The sequence below is a fragment of the Neovison vison genome, chromosome X, assembly GCF_020171115.1.
Source record: "Neovison vison isolate M4711 chromosome X, ASM_NN_V1, whole genome shotgun sequence".
Taxonomy (NCBI): Eukaryota; Metazoa; Chordata; class Mammalia; order Carnivora; family Mustelidae; genus Neogale; species Neogale vison.
Window position 1 is genome coordinate 29,438,629 of NC_058105.1, and position 17,182 is coordinate 29,455,810.

The 17,182-nt window shown below is 46.2% G+C and overlaps 1 long non-coding RNA gene across 1 annotated transcript; it reads right to left on the reverse strand.

Annotated features, from left to right (window-relative positions):
• Positions 1-1,099: 1,099 nt before the first annotated feature.
• On the reverse strand, positions 1,100-16,190 carry LOC122897201. Its single transcript, XR_006382491.1, has 3 exons — positions 16,040-16,190; positions 14,886-14,973; positions 1,100-8,551 (listed from the first exon to the last, which is right to left on the reverse strand). It is a non-coding gene; the product is annotated as an uncharacterized LOC122897201 (long non-coding RNA).
• Between the last annotated feature and the right edge of the window lie 992 nt (positions 16,191-17,182).

The following is a 17,182-nucleotide window of genomic DNA, read 5'->3' on the forward strand; positions in this document are numbered from 1 at the left end:
TTTGGGTTCCCTGCTCCATGGGGAGTCCACTTGTCCCTTCCCCTCTGCTGCTCCCCCTGCTTGTGTTCTCTCCTGCTCTCTCTCTGTCAAATAAATAGTCTTCTTGTTGTTGTTTTAAATAAAATCTTAAATGAAAAACTTTCGATGAAAAGCTCTGCTTTTCCATTTTGACTAGCATTAAACTCTGTAATCAGAACATGGTGAGTAGCTCAACTGCCCACAATTCATTGAAATTTATTATTTATCCTCTGGAGAAACTGAGTTAGAAATAGGAAATATTAATTTAGCTACTGGAGTTTTATACCTAAAAAGCTCCTTATAAGAAGAAACTGATTACTCTCTTTTACAGAATAACAGAAAACGAGGGCGGGGGCGGCGCCTGGGAGGCTCAGTTGGTTGAGGGACTGTGTTTGGCTCAGGTTATGATCTCGGGATCCTGCGATCGAATCCCGCAACCAGCTTGGTGCTCAGCAGGGAGCCTGCTTTTCCTTCTTCCACTCTCCCTGCTTGTGCTCTCTGTAGAGTAAATAAATAATAAAATAAATAAATCTTTACTCAAGAAAAGGAAGAAAGAAAACGAAGGGCGTTGTGTTGACGAACTAATCTTCTTGTGGCACTAACACCAGCTATTACAGATTCCGGACTTGCTATGTGCTAGGCACTAACCAATGATTTTACATGTATTATCTCATTTAATCCTCCCAGCACCTCCAGCCGAGCCGTAGTATAACTACTCCCACTTAAAGATGAAGAAACTGGAGCCCAGAAGCGTTGTGATGTGTGTAAAGACACACAGTAAATTCCAGAGCCGGAGTTCACAGCCACCCCACACCACAGCACCACATTCCTAAAAAAATACACACCAATCAGGGCGCCTGGGTGGCTCGGTGGGTTAAGCCGCTGCCTTCGGCTCAGGTCATGATCTCAGGGTCCTGGGATCGAGGCCCGCGTCGGGCTCTCTGCTCAGCAGGGAGCCTGCTTCCTCCTCTCTCTCTGCCTGCCTCTCTGCCTACTTGTGATCCCTCTCTGTCAAATAAATAAATAAAACCTTTTAAAAAAAAATACACACCAATCAGTAAAGAGACACGACTTCAGCAACAAATGTACAAACAAGAATCTTTAATGCAGCATCTTTTATAAGAGCTTAACATCTGAAAAAGCTTATATGTCTATCATAGGGCACTGATTAAATTAACGAAGGTACATTCACTCAATACAATAAGTTAAGCATCTGTTACGAATTACATTACAGAGAAGTATGCACAGTGTGATCCAATTTTAATAAATACAGCATTTATGCCAGGATACATATACATTGAAAGATCTGGACTATTACACAGCAAAAATACTAACAATGATCATTTTGAAGTGGTTAGGACTCCAGAGAAATTAAAACACTAAGTTCTTCCAACTTCTCTTACAATAACCGTATAACAAAAAATAGAAGAAACTCTTTAAAAATCACACGACTTTCCTTTCACTAAGAGATACTGCTTCCCACTTGAGCTCCAGACTAGAAATCAGCCCCAGCCACTCTGAAGTGCTCTGTGACTTTGGACAAGTTACATACCCTCTCTGGGCCTCTTGTTCCATATATACAATAATGAGAAGCTGGGTTCTTTTCAAAAGTTCCTCCCAGCTCTAACTGACTTAGTCAATTTCCTTCCTAGCGAAGTTCTTAAAAACAAAACCGGTAGGTGGGGATTTAAACGCCGCCGATGAACAGTCTCTTCACACCTTATCTGGTTTCTTTGGCATATGAAGTTGTTCTCACTCTTCCCTTCCCATCAGTCCTTTGAAAAGGGAATGCTACTGCATCTCACCAAAAATGTGTGAAATCACTCTAGAAAAATAAGGGTCCTCTCCCAGAAAGACTATTTTTAACCTATATATTAACAAGTGGACAGACAAAAAACCACAACATGCCAAAACAACACACCTCACGATCCAAGCCGAGAAAGAAACGAAAGCCATCCATCCAAACACAGTCCCCACCGCCGTCCTTATGCCATACCACGTTGGTTTCTCCCTTCAGATCAACTGTCCGCCTGTGGATTTGATTCATGGACTACCCAGCCTTCCTTTCACAGACGGCCATAGGGCCACTGAAACTAATCTCAGCGAGAAACACGGGCTCTCACTGCCCAGCAGAGAGAATGACAAGCAGCCTAGTCCAGGCGGAGGGCAGATGCTAAGCCCATGGAGGTGACGCGGGTGAAAGGGAGGGCTGCGGGTGGAGGGGCATGTGGCCTCTGAGCAATGGGCAGAAGGCAGGGTGTGGAGGGCAGGCAGTCTGGGGTGGGGCGGGAACATGAAGCCTGAGGGGTGTCGCCAAGACCCACCTTCCCCTCTGCGAGGGGTCCCATGCCCCGCAGACCTCTGCTCTGCTTCAGGAAATGCTAGAAAGCCCTAGGGCGGGGGTTTCCCTATCAACTTTGAAACCTGCTTCCTTCTGGAAAACCAAAAAAATCTGCCCTTTTAGAGGAAGAGCGCTGTATTTCCTATTCTCCTTCCGAGCCAGGGGAAAGGATAGTCTCAGCAGTCTGTTTTATGAAAACAGAAGATATTTCTCGACAAAAGTAAAATACTGAATATGCAGCTTGCACATTCTCATCTCATCCGCCATACCTGGGACCATCTCCCTGAGAGTCACTGTTCTGGAATCTTTCCACTGCCCTTTCCATGCCCCATCCCTCTTTTCTTAGCAAATACTTTCCCAGATGGTATAGTAACCTAGGAACTATACTTCTGAGGCCTCCTCCATTTCTGTCCACTTGCTAGCTGCGTGGCAGCGGGTGAATGGCTAAAGTACTCTAAGCTAGTAACACCAACCTCACCGAGTCCATTCATTTGTTCACAGTCAGCAGGTGCACTGAGCACCTACTCCAGCTGGGCCCTGGGCTATGTGCTGGGAATACCTCAGTGCACAAAGGCAGACGCCTTCCTTACGCTCATGAAACGGGCCACCCAGCTGGGGGCCCAGACAGTAAACGAATAAATACACAGATGGTGGTCAGTGCATCCAATAAGGGGACATGGTACAAGGAGAGAATACAATGGATTCAGATAGAGGCTGTGAGGTCAAAAAAGGCTACTCCAAGAGATGGATGAACATGAAAGCCGAACTTGAAGGATAAATACGAGTAAGCCAGATGAAAGGTTCTGGGCAAAGATCCTGAGTTAGGAGAGTTTCATATTTTGTAGAAGACGCCATGTGGTTGAATATCAGGAGTGAGGAGGAGAGAGACTCCATGGGGTCTGGAGAAGAAACCAGAGGACTCTTGATGTTTATAGTCTGTGGTTGTGAACAAAGAGTACCGCTACGTGTCCACCAGGACGGTAACAGGGTCGCACGGCCCCGGAACTCCTGTGCTCCGCCTTCTCACCATGCCAATGACCCCAACTCTTGGCAACCACTGAACTTTTTATGTCTCCCTAATTCTGTCTTTTCTAGAATGTCCTATGGTTGGAATTCTACAGGATGGAGCCTTTTCAAATACTTAGTAATGCATTTAATGTTCTTCCGTGTCTTTTCATGGGTTGATAGCTCACTTCTTTTTCATGCTAAATAATATTTCACTGTCTGCATGTAGCACAGCTTATTCAGCCGTTCACCTGGTGAAGGACATCTTGGTTCCTTCAATGTTTTGGCAATTCTGCTTAAAGCTTCGCTATCACGTTTGTTTTGAGAAAAGTTTACTTGTTGCCTTTTGGGACCCTAATGAGCAGAAACAACAGACTAGATCATACATGAAGGGCAGTTAGGAAGCCGTAAAACAAATTATTTGATACTCTCGAGCATGCTTATCTTCTTAAGATATTATACAGAGATATTGCGAAAAGCTACCTCACTGCTTTTCGTCTAATACCAGAATATATGGCCTACAAGGGAAAGAATTTGTGTTCAATTGTTGGTCCCTAGTCCCTAGAAATGTCAAATGGTGGCCGGTCCATTGGTATTTTTTGAGTACATGGAGGGATTTATGCTCTCCACAGTATTATTTCTTCCTTTGTAAAATAACATTGTTACTGAGAGACAATGCACATACCATCATGTTCACCCTATTAAAATGTACGATTCAGAGGTCTCTAGTATATTTACAAATTCTTGCATCAAACCTCACTATCTACTTCCAGAACATTCTCTTCAGCCCCAGAAGGAAATTCATACCCAGCAGAAAGATCGAGTGGATCTCATGTGGTAGGTGCGCCATGGACCTGGGCTGCAGGCAAACTGAGGATGGGGCAGGAAGCTTCCCTTTCCAGCTTGGTCAATTAGAGTGCGGAGCAACAACATGCCTCTAGCTTCATCAAGAGTGTGAAGTACAGAAACCCTAAGAGATGCTACCGATGGCTAGAGTGAGTACACAGTGCCCGCCAGTGCCCCCCATCTGACTTCCAGAATCAAACTGTGATAGTCTTTAAAGGTGAAAAGCATAACCTTATCTTCCAGTGTCTGTATTGTCGTAACTGCACATGTTCCTAGAAATATATTCTGAGCCTCTCAGAAATGATGGCAAGATTTATTTGTTCCAGGCACTCAAGGAAATCTCCGTCCGCCATTAGCCGACACTGAGCTAACTGAACCAAGGCTTCAGTGGCTATATACAAAAACGAAGAGAGTCTTTGCGGAATTAATTCAGAGAAGTCCTAAATAAACACGAACTGTAACGGGTGGCAACAAGGAAGCCCTGTAGGAAGGGAATCTCATTTCCAGTGTTGCCACATTACAATACTCAAAATGTCCAACGTATGGAGGGGACAGCAGGCAATAGAACTAGAACTGTCCCAAGGAAGCACAGGCACTGGAATTACTACATAAGGACTTTCATCAGCTATTTTAATATGTCCAAAGAGCTAACAGAAACACTGTCTAAAATCGAAAGGAAAGATTCTACACCAACACTTAAAGGGCTTGCAAGTCTTGACTCCCATCCTCACAACAAGAAAAATATGAACAGATTAAAAATCAATGAGTCTTGGTGGGGACATCAGAGAATGGAGGTCATGGGACCAACTGCACCCTAATCCTAGAGGAGCCATCGATGACAGAGATGACAGTCTGCACGGACTATAATGCTGCACCCCCGAGGCAGGAGGCGCTGGCCTTGAACGGCAGCTTCAGACTAGCTTGAGAGATGAAAACTCCTGGGGGACCCATCTAAGGTAGCCACCTCCTCCACAATGATGGTGTCTACCTCGAGAATCCTCCGCAGCTCCTCTCGGTAAGGAGCAGAGGAAAACCGCTTCCTGTTGGGCCAGGGAGAGGCAAGAAAGAACTATCTTGAAAGAAGCCAAGAGCATTCTCCACAACAAAGGTTTACCCAGCGAGGGAGAAACCTTATGGGACTGGGGGTAAGGGAAGTGAGCAACTCAAGGCTGTTGAGCCTTCCCTCTTCACATAAGGTGGGGGGAGGGGAGCAGAGAAACACCTGAGAAGGTCCCAGCCCAGGGCAGCAGGTACAGTAAAAGACTGAGACCTAATCCCAGGATTCTAGAATGAGTGTCCTCAGTCTAGACCTGACCAAACATCAACAGGCTCTTGACTTATAATAGTGGATTACAGCTGTAAAGAACTGTAAGGCTCAAATTCTACAGTAGAACTGTTTTCTAGGGAAACGAAAGATGCTGGGGGACAAAAACAAAGACACTAGTGGAAACTGAATCCTCTGATGCTACAGAGACAGGAAACAGTAAATATAGCCTATCTCTTAGCCACGTAAAAATAAACATCATACCAAAGGCCTGTTTACTTCCTAATACCTGATAATTCACGACTGGCTTTCAACAACAACAACAAACTACATGGCATGATAAAAGGAAAGAAGAAAAAACCTGAAGAGACAAAGCAGGTGTCAGAACCAGATTCAGACATGGCAGAGATTTTGAAATCATCAGACAGGGAAATTAAAAATATGTATGATTAATATGATGAGGGCTTTAGTGGGAGAAGTAGACAATATGCAAGAGCAGACAGGTAATGGAAATGAAGATAGAAACTCTAAGAGAGAATATAAAGGAAAGACTAGAAACAGAAATCAAGTATACATCATCTGATAGATCATCAGATGATTGGAAAGGGCTGGAGATAGAATCAGAGCACTTGAAGATATGTCAATAGAAGCTTCCCAAACTGAACTGTAAAGAGATAAAAAATAATAAAAATTGGAACAGAATATCTAATAGCTGTGGGGCAATTACAAAAGGTATAGCATACGTATCATGAGACTATCCAAAGTAGAAGAAAAGAGAAAGAAACAGAACTATTTGACATAATAATGACTGGGATTTTTCTAAAATTAATGGCAGAAACCACACCACAAATCTAGAAACCTCAGAGAACACTGAGCAGGATAAATGCCAATATACATACATACCTACATACAAATATATATCTACACACACACACACACACACACACACACACACCTAGGCATATCATATTCAAATTGCATAAAGCCAAAGACCAAAAAAATCTTTTAAAAAGTCAAAGGATAAAAACACCTTATCTAGAGAGGAACAAAGGCAGGAATTACATCAGACTTGCTTCAAAAATCATGCAAGCAAGAAGAGAGTAGAATGAAATATTTAAAGTGGTGAAAGAAAAATCCACCAACCAAGGGAGTCTATATATTCAGAAAAATCATTCTTCCGAAGTAAGGGAAAATAATGACTTTCTTGGTATAGCAGTTTGCTAGGGTTGCCATAACAAAATACCATAAACTGGGTGATTTAAACAATGACACAAAAATGATTTTCTACAGTTTTGGAGACTGAAAGTCAAAGATCAAGGTGCTTTAGTGTTGCCTTTCGAGAGGCCTCCTGCTCGGCTTGGAGACAGCCATCTCCTCGCACGGCCTGACCTCCCTGCGCGTGTGCGCGCATCCTTGGGTCTCTCCCTCTTCCTACAAGGACACCAGCCAAATTGCATAAGGCCCCACCCTTATGACCACATGTGACATCAATGACATTTCTAAAGGCCCCGTCTCCAAATACAGTCATGTTGGGAGCTCGGGCTTTGACATATGACTTCTGGAGGGGGACATAATTCAATGTGAAACACTCAGACTTACAGCACTGAGAGAATTTTTGTCACCAGTCAATGATAAAGATGGTCTTCAGAGAGAAGAAGCATGGTACTAGTCAGAAATTTGAGTCTACATGAATAAAGGAAAGGTATCAGAGAAGGCATAAGTGAAGACTAAAATACAATATTTTGTTTTTCTTATTTACTCTAAAGGACGACTGTTCAAAGGAATAACAGCCACAACATACGGGTGATCATAGCGGAGGTCAGTGCAAGAGACGGTAGCAGTGTTATGAAGGGATAGGCGTGGGGAGCTGGGGGTTCTCTGTTACACCCACACTGCCCAGACAGTGGTGCAGTGTTGTCTGAAGGCGGACCTAGATTAGTTGTAAATTTATGTTGCGCAGTCTAGGTCTAGGGAAACCACTAAAAAGTTAAAAAGAAATATGACTGATACGCTGAGAGAGAAGAGAAAATGGAATAATAAAAAATGCTCAATTAGAAGAGAAGGCAGAAACAGAAAGATTAAGAAAAAAACAAAGAACAAGTGCAACAAATACAGAATTTTGACAAACATGGTAGATATAAATCCAACTATCAATAATCACTTTAAACGGGCGCACTCTAAAGACGCCAGTTAAAAGAAGACACTGTAAGGGCAGGTGAAAAACTAGACCGGACTCTATGGTGTCTATAAGAAACCCAACTTAAATATAAAAACACACAAATATTGAGAGTAAAAGAGCGGGGAGAGGGGTACCAGGGGCGCTAATCAAAAGAAAGCTGGAGTAGCGGAACTAATTTCAGACAAAAAAGGCATTTGAACAAGGAAACTTCCAAGGAATAAAGAGGGTGTTACATAATAAGGGGGGGTCGATTCTCTGAGAAGACACAATAATCTTTGAAATATATGCACTTTACAACAAAGCGTCACAATACAAGAGGCAAAAACTGACAAAAATGCAGAGAAATATTAACAAGAGGGATTTCCACACTCCTTCTATTAGTAACTGACAGACCCAGTAGGCAGACAGTCAGCAAGGACAAAGCTGAACTCAACAGAACCACCCATCAAGGGATCTGCTTGACATTTTATTTGTATTTTTTCCCAGCTTTCTTTTTAATTGTTAAAATTGTATAGAATTAAAGTGCGCAATACAATTTGATATACATACACATTGTGAAATGATGATCACAATTAAGGTAATTGTAATACACTCCTCACCTCACACAGTTACCTTTCCTGTGTGTAGAAAAAAGTCTGAAGATCTATTCTCGTAACAGAATCTCTTCCTTGCAAACCTGTTCTCTCCTTCTAGACTCCAGATCTTCTGAGACGTTCCAAGAAGCTGCCAAGCTCAGGGCCTCTCTTCCTTTGTCGTGGGGTCAGAGGTACGGGAGCAGCACTGTATGGCTGGCGCCTGGTATTCGTTCAGTCCACAACCCTCGGACACACTGGGTCCCAGAATCAACACAAGGTCTACTCAGTAAACACAGATGACAGCAAACAGAAATTCCAGACTTCTAAAGAAAAAAAAAAAGAAGAAGAAGGTCCAGACTTCTAAATGAAATGTTTCACTATAAACCTGCCTAAAATGCAGGGCTTCCAGAAGCCACCTGCACAATTTTCCACTTATCCAGGAAAGACTTCCCCCTAAATGCACGAAATCATCAATAAATACCTAAAGCTTGACAAAAAGAGAAAAAGATAGACTCGGTTAACAAATGTCAAGTACACAATACAGCATTAACAACCGCGGTCACCACACCAAACATTAGCTCCCTAGAATTTTTTCATCTTTTGACAAACATCTGATTTCTCCTAGGCCCAGCCCTTAGCAACCACCGTCCAACTCTCTGTTTCTATGAGTTTAATTTAATTTTTTTTTTAGATTCCACATATGCATCTCATATGCATGAGATCATACAGTATTTACTTTCTCTGTCTGGCTTGTTTCACTTAACAAAATGCCCTCTGGTTTTATCCATGTTGTCACAAATGACAGCAGAGATTTTATATATATATATATATATATATATATCTCACATTATATATCTCTCCCACACTTTATATATATATCTTTATCTCTTCATCCATCTACAGACCCTCAGGTTGTTCCCAAGTTTTGGCTACTGTGAATAATTTGAATAATGCTGCCATGAACATACCCAGAAGTGGGATTGTCAGATCATAGAGTGATCCAATTTTTAAGGTTCTGAGGAACCTCCATGCTGTTTTTCTATTGTGGCTGCACCAATTTACATTCCCACCAACAGTGCACGAGGCTTCCCTCGTCCCCATCTCCTGGCCAGCGCCTGTTATCTCCTGTCTTTTTGACAGTAGCCATCTCAACAAGTGCAAGGTTGTCAGAGAAGGGACAGTTTCTCCCTACCCCTCTTGGTACTTTTGGCGGGTTGGCTGAATGATCAAAATGACACAAGGCAGAATAATAGGAGAGAAACAAATTTAACTATATACCTGCAGAGAATCCCCATAGACCTAAGACATTCCAAAGACAGGCAAAAATGAAGTTAGGTACATCCTCCTGAACTGAGGAGAAGCGGGGAGGGGTCTGAGGCTTCAAAGGGAAGGAAAGCCATTCACAGGAAGATGAAAAAGAATAAATATCTGGTAAACAGATATTTGCTGGGCCACAAAGAAACAACAAGACGCAGGGAGGCATTTTAACAGAGGCTTGGCTTGGTTCCTCCCTGTCTACCACAGCGACTGTCACGTTACACTGTCACTGTCTGGGATGGTAGCTCGGCTCCGGGAAGAGGGCCTCTATCTAAATTCTCCCAGGCAGTGTGGAAAAGGCAAAAAGAGGTAAAAAGAAAAACTTCCTGAGTCTTCTGTTTCTTAAAAAGAACCAGCCTAAATTAATCCTGGTGCCAGAGAGACACATTTTGGGGTGGCGATGTGGCTCCCCCCGGAAGGGGAGATCTCATTGTGCTTCTGATTTGCGTTTTCCCGCTCAGGAGCGGTGCTGTGCACACGACTTCTCTGGAAAAGCGTCCACCCAGGTCCTTTGCCCATTCTTTAACCCGTTACTTGCTTTTCCCCTCTTAAATGACAGAAGTGCCTTGTGTATTTTAGAGATGAGCCTCTTAGCAGACACATGGGCTGCCAATATTTTCTCCTTTTCATTCTGTTGAGGGTTCCCGTCGTGGTGCGGAAGACTGTTGGGCTGAGGTCACCTCCCTTGCCTACTTCCGCTTTGCTGCATGTGCTTCTGTGTCCCATCCAAGCAATCACTGGCAGGACCCACACCAAGGAGCTTTGCCCCGTGTTTTCTTCAGACACCAGCCGCAGCCCAGGCACGTGGGACCCATCTAGGATGGCTTCCGATGTGGGGCCAAGGGCAGGCACCCCAAAATGTGCCACGCTGGCATACTGATTTTTTAAAAGAGAAGTTGTAGCTCATATAAGGACACTCAGACTGTCCTGTCCCCCAAGAAAGAGGGAAACTGATCTCCCCTGTGAAAAATGCCCTCTTTGTACTAAGAAGTGAAAAAAAATCTTTACGACCAGAGACAGAGACTTTAAAGCTGAGAAAACCGTAGAAACAAACCTTGTGGTATTTTTTCCCCCTAATCTACTACCTCAGCCTAAATTCTGCTTAGAATCCCCTAGTCATGCCCCCAAACACCTGTTTTCTTTATCCTGTCAATTCTTCATAAGCTTAACGTCTCTTGGTCTAAAAAGTATAAAAATTGCCTACTTTGGTCATTTCCTGAGATCTCAATTTCATTACTGGGCCTCTGTGTCCACATAATGACAGTGTTTGTTTTTTTTTTTCTTATTAATCTGTCTCTTGTAAATTTAATTTAATCGAGGTAGAAGACCTTGAAGGGTAGAGAAAGAATTTTTCCTTCCCTACACTGAATTCCCAATGGCCATCTTCCTGTGGATCCTAGAAGCGGATCTGCTTGCTCTGGGGTAAAGGGACACTTCAGGGGCACCTGGGTTGCTCAGTCATTAAGCCTCTGCCTTTGGCTCTGGTCATGATTTCAGAACTCTGGGATCGAGCCCCACATCAGGCTCTCTGCTTGGCAAGGATCCTGCTTCTCCCTCTCCAGCTCCCCATGCTTGTGTTCCCTCTCTTGCTGTCTCTTTCTGTCATAAATAAACTCTTTCAAAAATAAAAATAAAAATAAAATAAAAGGACACTTCAGTCTCCCTGTGTGGTTGACGAGCACAGTCTGCCTGTTTGTGATGTACCCCCCTTGTCAGCATTGGGGCCTTTCTGGTGAGCACCCACACAGGTAACAAGAAGCTTATTAGGAGCAGAACTCATTTCTATCCCAGGGGCTAGTCCCCACAGGGAGGCTTGCTCTACATGCCAATCTGAGTCTTGCCAGAGGCCCCCAAAAATGTCGAGGCCACTCGCCACAGTGTACCGGTCGCGAAAATACAGCGAGCCTCCTTTTATGGACATGGCCAGGCCAGCCAGCCAACCATCCTGCATGCAGCTCTGCCCATTAGACCGAGCATCCCTTGCCACACTCAGGAAGGGAAAGGTCTGTCTCTGTGTGGATGGCAGCGCACACCGTTCCTGCTTGTTATTAACCAGGAGAAGCAGGCAAGTGAACAGCCCCATTTGCAGTCCAGGAAGCCTTTACCTCGGGGACCTCACTGGTCTGGTGGAGACAGTGCCTCCTTGGGAAATACGCCAGGGAGCCAGAGGGACACTCCTGAGATCTTTTCTTGGAGTGAAGAGACCTCCTTGGGCCCGAGTTTTGTACATCCCTGCAGGTACCATTTATATTTTAGTATGGAAGACTCTTGAATCACTTCCACCAGGTGATTTGAGACATCTGCTGGGATCCAGGACACGATGGGGATTTATGGTCTTAAGATTACCTCACAACCATGGAGCATGTGTTCAGTATCCAACAGGGCCCAACAGTGGGCCACTAATTCTGTCCTGAGCTAGGACACTAAGACATTGGGGGCTCTCGGAGGCATCTCCCAGTTCAGCAGGACAGGCAGAGGGCCATTGCCATGCAAACCCTAGCAGGCCCCTGTATCAAGTCCCCCGTGAGCTGGTACTGGCCCAGAGTGCCTTAGTGGGGAGTACACCCATCTCCTCCTTTGAGGGCCTGTTGCTGAGTGACTGGGCCCAGAGCCGTCTCTGGAAAAGCTCTTGCCCAGAGAGTCCACTGGAGGGCTCCTGGTCACCATTTGCTATTTCTGCAGTAGCCACTTTCTCAGCAACCAGAAATTTCCCAGTGAAGTCCAGATTGTGTTGCTGACTGACTGACTTAACTTCATTCTGAAGCTTAACTGGGTGGACGTTTAATTGGGTTCATTAACCAGCAGGACCGGCATGAACAAACCTAAAAATCTTCACCTGGTAAAAAATCTCATCCAATACAGCTCCCGCGCCCTCACTGTAGACCCCAAAGACCACCAGGCCGGGTGGGGGGGCCTGCGTAGCTCTGTAAGGGCGCTCCACCCAGGTTTCTTGACTGCCTCATCCTGTGTGGCCAAATCTGTCAGAGCCCAGAGCTGAGAAGAGGATCTCTGTAACCCCACCCTCCACTCTCTCCCTTCCTCCTCCTCCTCAAGCAAGGTGGCTACCGTCAAGGCTCTGGAGGAGGGGGTCCACGGTGACGCACCTCACTCGGAGCCACTTTCCCTCATGAAGTTGAACAAGATCCCCTCTTGCATCACAGACGCAAACTAGTCAAGTTACTAAGGTCTCCTCAGACCACTGGACATAGCGATCTCAAAGAGCTCTACATTTTTTTAAAAATTAGAAGCACGAGTCTCAATAACACACTGTCCAGCAGGCTGTCCATGGGCACCAGGGACGGGCTGAGATCTAAGAACAGTCATTAGGTGCAACTCAGTTTCCATGCTCTCTGACGACTCCCTGTCCCGTCCTCAGAGAACCAGAAACAATAGTGAGGGGACTGCTTCCCCGGCTTCTTACGGGCCCTCGCTGTTGGATTTCGAATGTGACCCACCCAATGATTTCAGCCAGGGTGTTGGGAGCTAAAGAGAAGGACCAATGGTCTACCTTGGAACCAAGAAGCGTATATAAACCATTTGCGGGGCACCTGGGGGGCTGACTCGATTTCGGCTCAGGTCATGATCTCAGGGTTTAAGATCGAACCTCGTGTCGGGCTCCGTGCTCAGCACAGAATCTGCTGGAGATTCTCTCTCCCTGTCCCTCTGCCCCTCCCGCTCCTGCTCTCTAATAAATAAATCTAAAAGAAAGAAAGGGGGAGGGAGGGAGGGAGGGTGGAAGGAAGGACGGACAGACACTTTGCTGCCATCCTCCACGAACGCCCCCTGGCTCCCACTGCCACTTCCTGACACCCCTTGGCCAAGTGGCCTGTGAGAGCCTCCGCCTCCCGCAGCTGACTCCGCCGGCACCCCCTGGTGAAGTGCCCCATGAGGTTTTCAGGCTTCAAGCTCCTCAACACCAACCACCCTGCTTACTGCACCTCTTAGTCAAGAGCTGAGTTGAGCCAGAGAGAGCGGAGTCGCCGGGTTTCAGAGCAGTCGATTGAAACAGGAAGTCAAGAGAGAACTAACAGTCAAGGCTTGAGTCACTTCCTTTGAGAGTATAACCTGGGGGTCAACCAGAGAAGGTGCAGAGTGACCCCACTGTCCCATTTTCTCCCCCGGAACGGCTCCAGCAAGGGTTGAGTGGCTTAGCGCAGCCTCGAGGAATGGTCTCCCTGTGGAGGAAGCCCTGAAAGGAGGCCCCCGCCATTTTAGGGACCCACATGCAGGAGGAGGGGAAGAGAAAAGGCTAGGACTGGAAAAGTCCTGAGTACTGAGTGGAGGAAATGCATCTGGAAGTGCTCCACGGCCCCACATGAGGAGGCCTTGACAGAGGGGCCGAGGAAGGCCTCTGCCATAGGCCCTTGATAAAAAGCCCCCGAACAGAGGCACCTGGGCTCGTGGCTGACCAGTGGTCCGTGCCTGCAGCTCCCTCAGCGAATGCACTGCACAGGGCTGCACACCAAGTGGCATGTGCAGAAACCAGCATCTTTCCAGGACACCCACCAAATCTCTTGTATATGCCTGAAAGATCATGCCAAGGTTTTGGGCCAGGAGCCAGGTCACTTACCCTTGCCAGGGGTTCCAGGGGGTCTTGCTGTCCTTGTCCTCAAAGCATGACACGAAGGAGCTCAGAGCTCTGCCCCTTAGGAAAACCCTTGCTGCGGGGCTGGGTGTTTCGGGCTCCCGTCGCAGAGGTCCCCAGGGCCCTCTCCACCACACGCGTACACAGGGATCACGGGGAGAGGGCAGGGCTACGGCTGGGCGCCAGCTGTGGCACCGCCAGGTTCACAGCCACTGGTGCGAGGGGCTCTGTGGGATCTGGACAAGTGAGCGGAGCTGAGGCTGGGCGCCATCCCCGACGGCAGACTCCGCGCCGGGCGTCCACGCGTATCCCGCTCGGGCCCTGGCGGCTGGGCACGGACTTGAACAGCGACAGCTCAAGCTACACCCGTGCCTGGAGTACTGAGAAAATGTTCCCAGCTTCAGGGAACATGTGGGCTCTTTCCAAGGCCCCTACTTGTTTATTCTGTCTGTTTTGGTTAGGCTCTTAATCATCATTAGTGGGGTAGCTAATGTTTACTGAAGGCCTACAGCAAGCCTGGCCCTGTTCCAGGTGCTCTATATGAATTCCTTCATTTCATCTTTCCAGCCTTGTCAACCCCTATTATGATCCCACTGCTCAGAGGAGGCTCGGACAGCTGAACCACCCACCCGAAGTCACAGGGCCAAGCTGAGGCAGATCCCTGGTTTGCGACCAAGTCCACAGTTGGTCCTTCTTCCCACCCCCTCTTCCGCACTCCTCCCCCCACCCCTACCCTGGCGCTCCCAGGCGCTTACCTCTCTGTACCAGCTGCGGAGGCCAACCTGCGTGTGGCGGGCCTGGACGCGTGCCCTGTCTTCCAGGCAGCTAGCTCAACAGTTCCTCCTGAAGAGAGAGAACGCTTAGCAAAGTACTTGCCTTTGTTGGGATGGAGACCAGTTGTTTCAACACAAGAAATCAACCACTCCACATACAAAGCACACTGGTTAAGGGCAGAGACTCCCAGCCTTGCGGGTTTCACGGACTAAATAACAAAACCGGGTTCTGACACAGATTGTGGTCTTCTCCTTTCACCAGTTAAGACCATTTAAAAGAATAGCATTTACACTCCTCCTACTAATAATACTAATGAACAGGAATAATATGTAAACCTTAAGGAGAAAGGCCATGATGAGAAAGGTGTTCTTAATCTTTCAATGAACCACTTGATTTTATCGTCATAAAAATCCTATTCAATAGGCATTATTGTTATCCCCATTTTAGGCAAGGGAATTTGGAAAAAAAAAGTGCTACGTAAATTTTTCCTGATTCTGAGTTGATAACCATTATCGTATACTCTCTGTCATCTGTGTTTCGTAAAAGAGATCCTTATTTTTAAGGTTTTTTTGAATAGACTTTTTTTTTTTAACCCAGCACGAGGCTTGAACTCATCACCCTGAGACCAAGAGCTGCATGCTCTACTGACTGAACCGGCCAGGTGTCCCCATAAAAGGTACCTTTAAAGGAAACCATCAGGACGCCTGGGTGGCGCAGTTGGTTAAACGACTGCCTCCGGCTCAGGGCGTGATCCTGGAGTCCCGGGATCGAGTCCCACATCAGGCTCCCAGCTCCATGGGGAGTCTGCTTCTCCCTCTGACCTTCTCCTCGCTCATGCTCTCTCTCACTGTCTCCCTCTCTCAAATAAATAAAATAAAATCTTAAAAAAAAAATTAAAAAAAAAATAAAGGAAACCATCAAGCATACAACAGAGGCCCTGATCTCAGAATCTGGGAATAGCCAAGCAAAAAGCACAGAAGCTCTGGGTTTGAGTCTGGGGCAGATTAATGCTCTTCGCCTCTTGTTTTCTGAAATCTAATATGAAAATATTAGTATCTGTGGTGAGAAGGAAATGGCCTAACAGATACTGAGCCCTTAACCCAGTGATTGGCAAATAAGGACCCGTAATACATACCAGGAGCAAGGCTTATCACTCCTCTCCATCCTGGCCCAGCTCTCCAAGCTCTGCAAGTCTCCTGCTGGAAAGAAACAGGGTCTGAACATTACAGAACGGTCCTCTTACTGAGATCAGATAGTTCCCAGGACCAATCACACTCTCCCCTCAACTGTCTCCTACTTCCCCCTCCCTGACAGAGCCCAAGCAGGCAGAAATGTCACAGCTTTACTTCCTGCCTGGCTAAAGTGGTTGCCATGGCAGCACTCATTAGCTTTCCTTCTGGGAACTCTGGGGAACATACGCAGACAGAAAGATGCAGAAAGACAAAGACGTCAGGGGCTTGTGGCGGGAGGAGGGGGGCCTCCTCTAGCAGCCGCTGCTCCCAACACATACCAGGAGGCACAGAGGCCCTGCGTCATTCTCCCCATGACCACCCAGACCCCAAATCTTCCTAGACCCCTAGACACCACCCCTTCTGCCCAATTTGCCTGTTACTAGGAAGGTAAGGGGAGAAAGGAACTAGAAAAGTCGAGGGAAAGGGAAAGTCAAGAGTGATTTGTTCCCACAGTTATGTGAAGATAAAATCCCAGAATTTTCCTTCTCATAATAGAGCACTGGTTTCCACCGGGAAGTTCTCAAGAGGATCTATCTGTGGATAAAAATCCTACGTCATTTGCTTGGTATTAGAAGGCACAGATTGGTCTCCAAGTCAGTTCATCGAGAGCCATGTCACCAAAAGCTGAGTCACAGAATGACCAAGTCAACAAGTGGGCCATTCTTTGAAGGATCGAGTTACCATATGACTTAATTCACCAAAGCTTCCCAGATTTACTAAAAACTTTGGTTGCTTCCTTTCAGCCTCATTAAGGTATACTTAATCATAAAAATGCACATATTTAAAGTACACATTTCAATGAGTTTGGACATATGCATATACTTGTGATAACATCACCACAATGGTTTTTTTTAAAGGATTTAATATTTAATTAATCAAGAGACAGAGAGAGCATGAGCGTGGGGAGTGACACAGGAAGAGGGAGAAGCAGGCTCCTGGGTGAGCTCCATCCCAGAACCCTGAGATCACGACCTGAACCAAAGTCAGATGCTTAACCGACTGAGCCACCCAGGCGCCCCCTTATTGATGTTTTCCGAACATCTCCT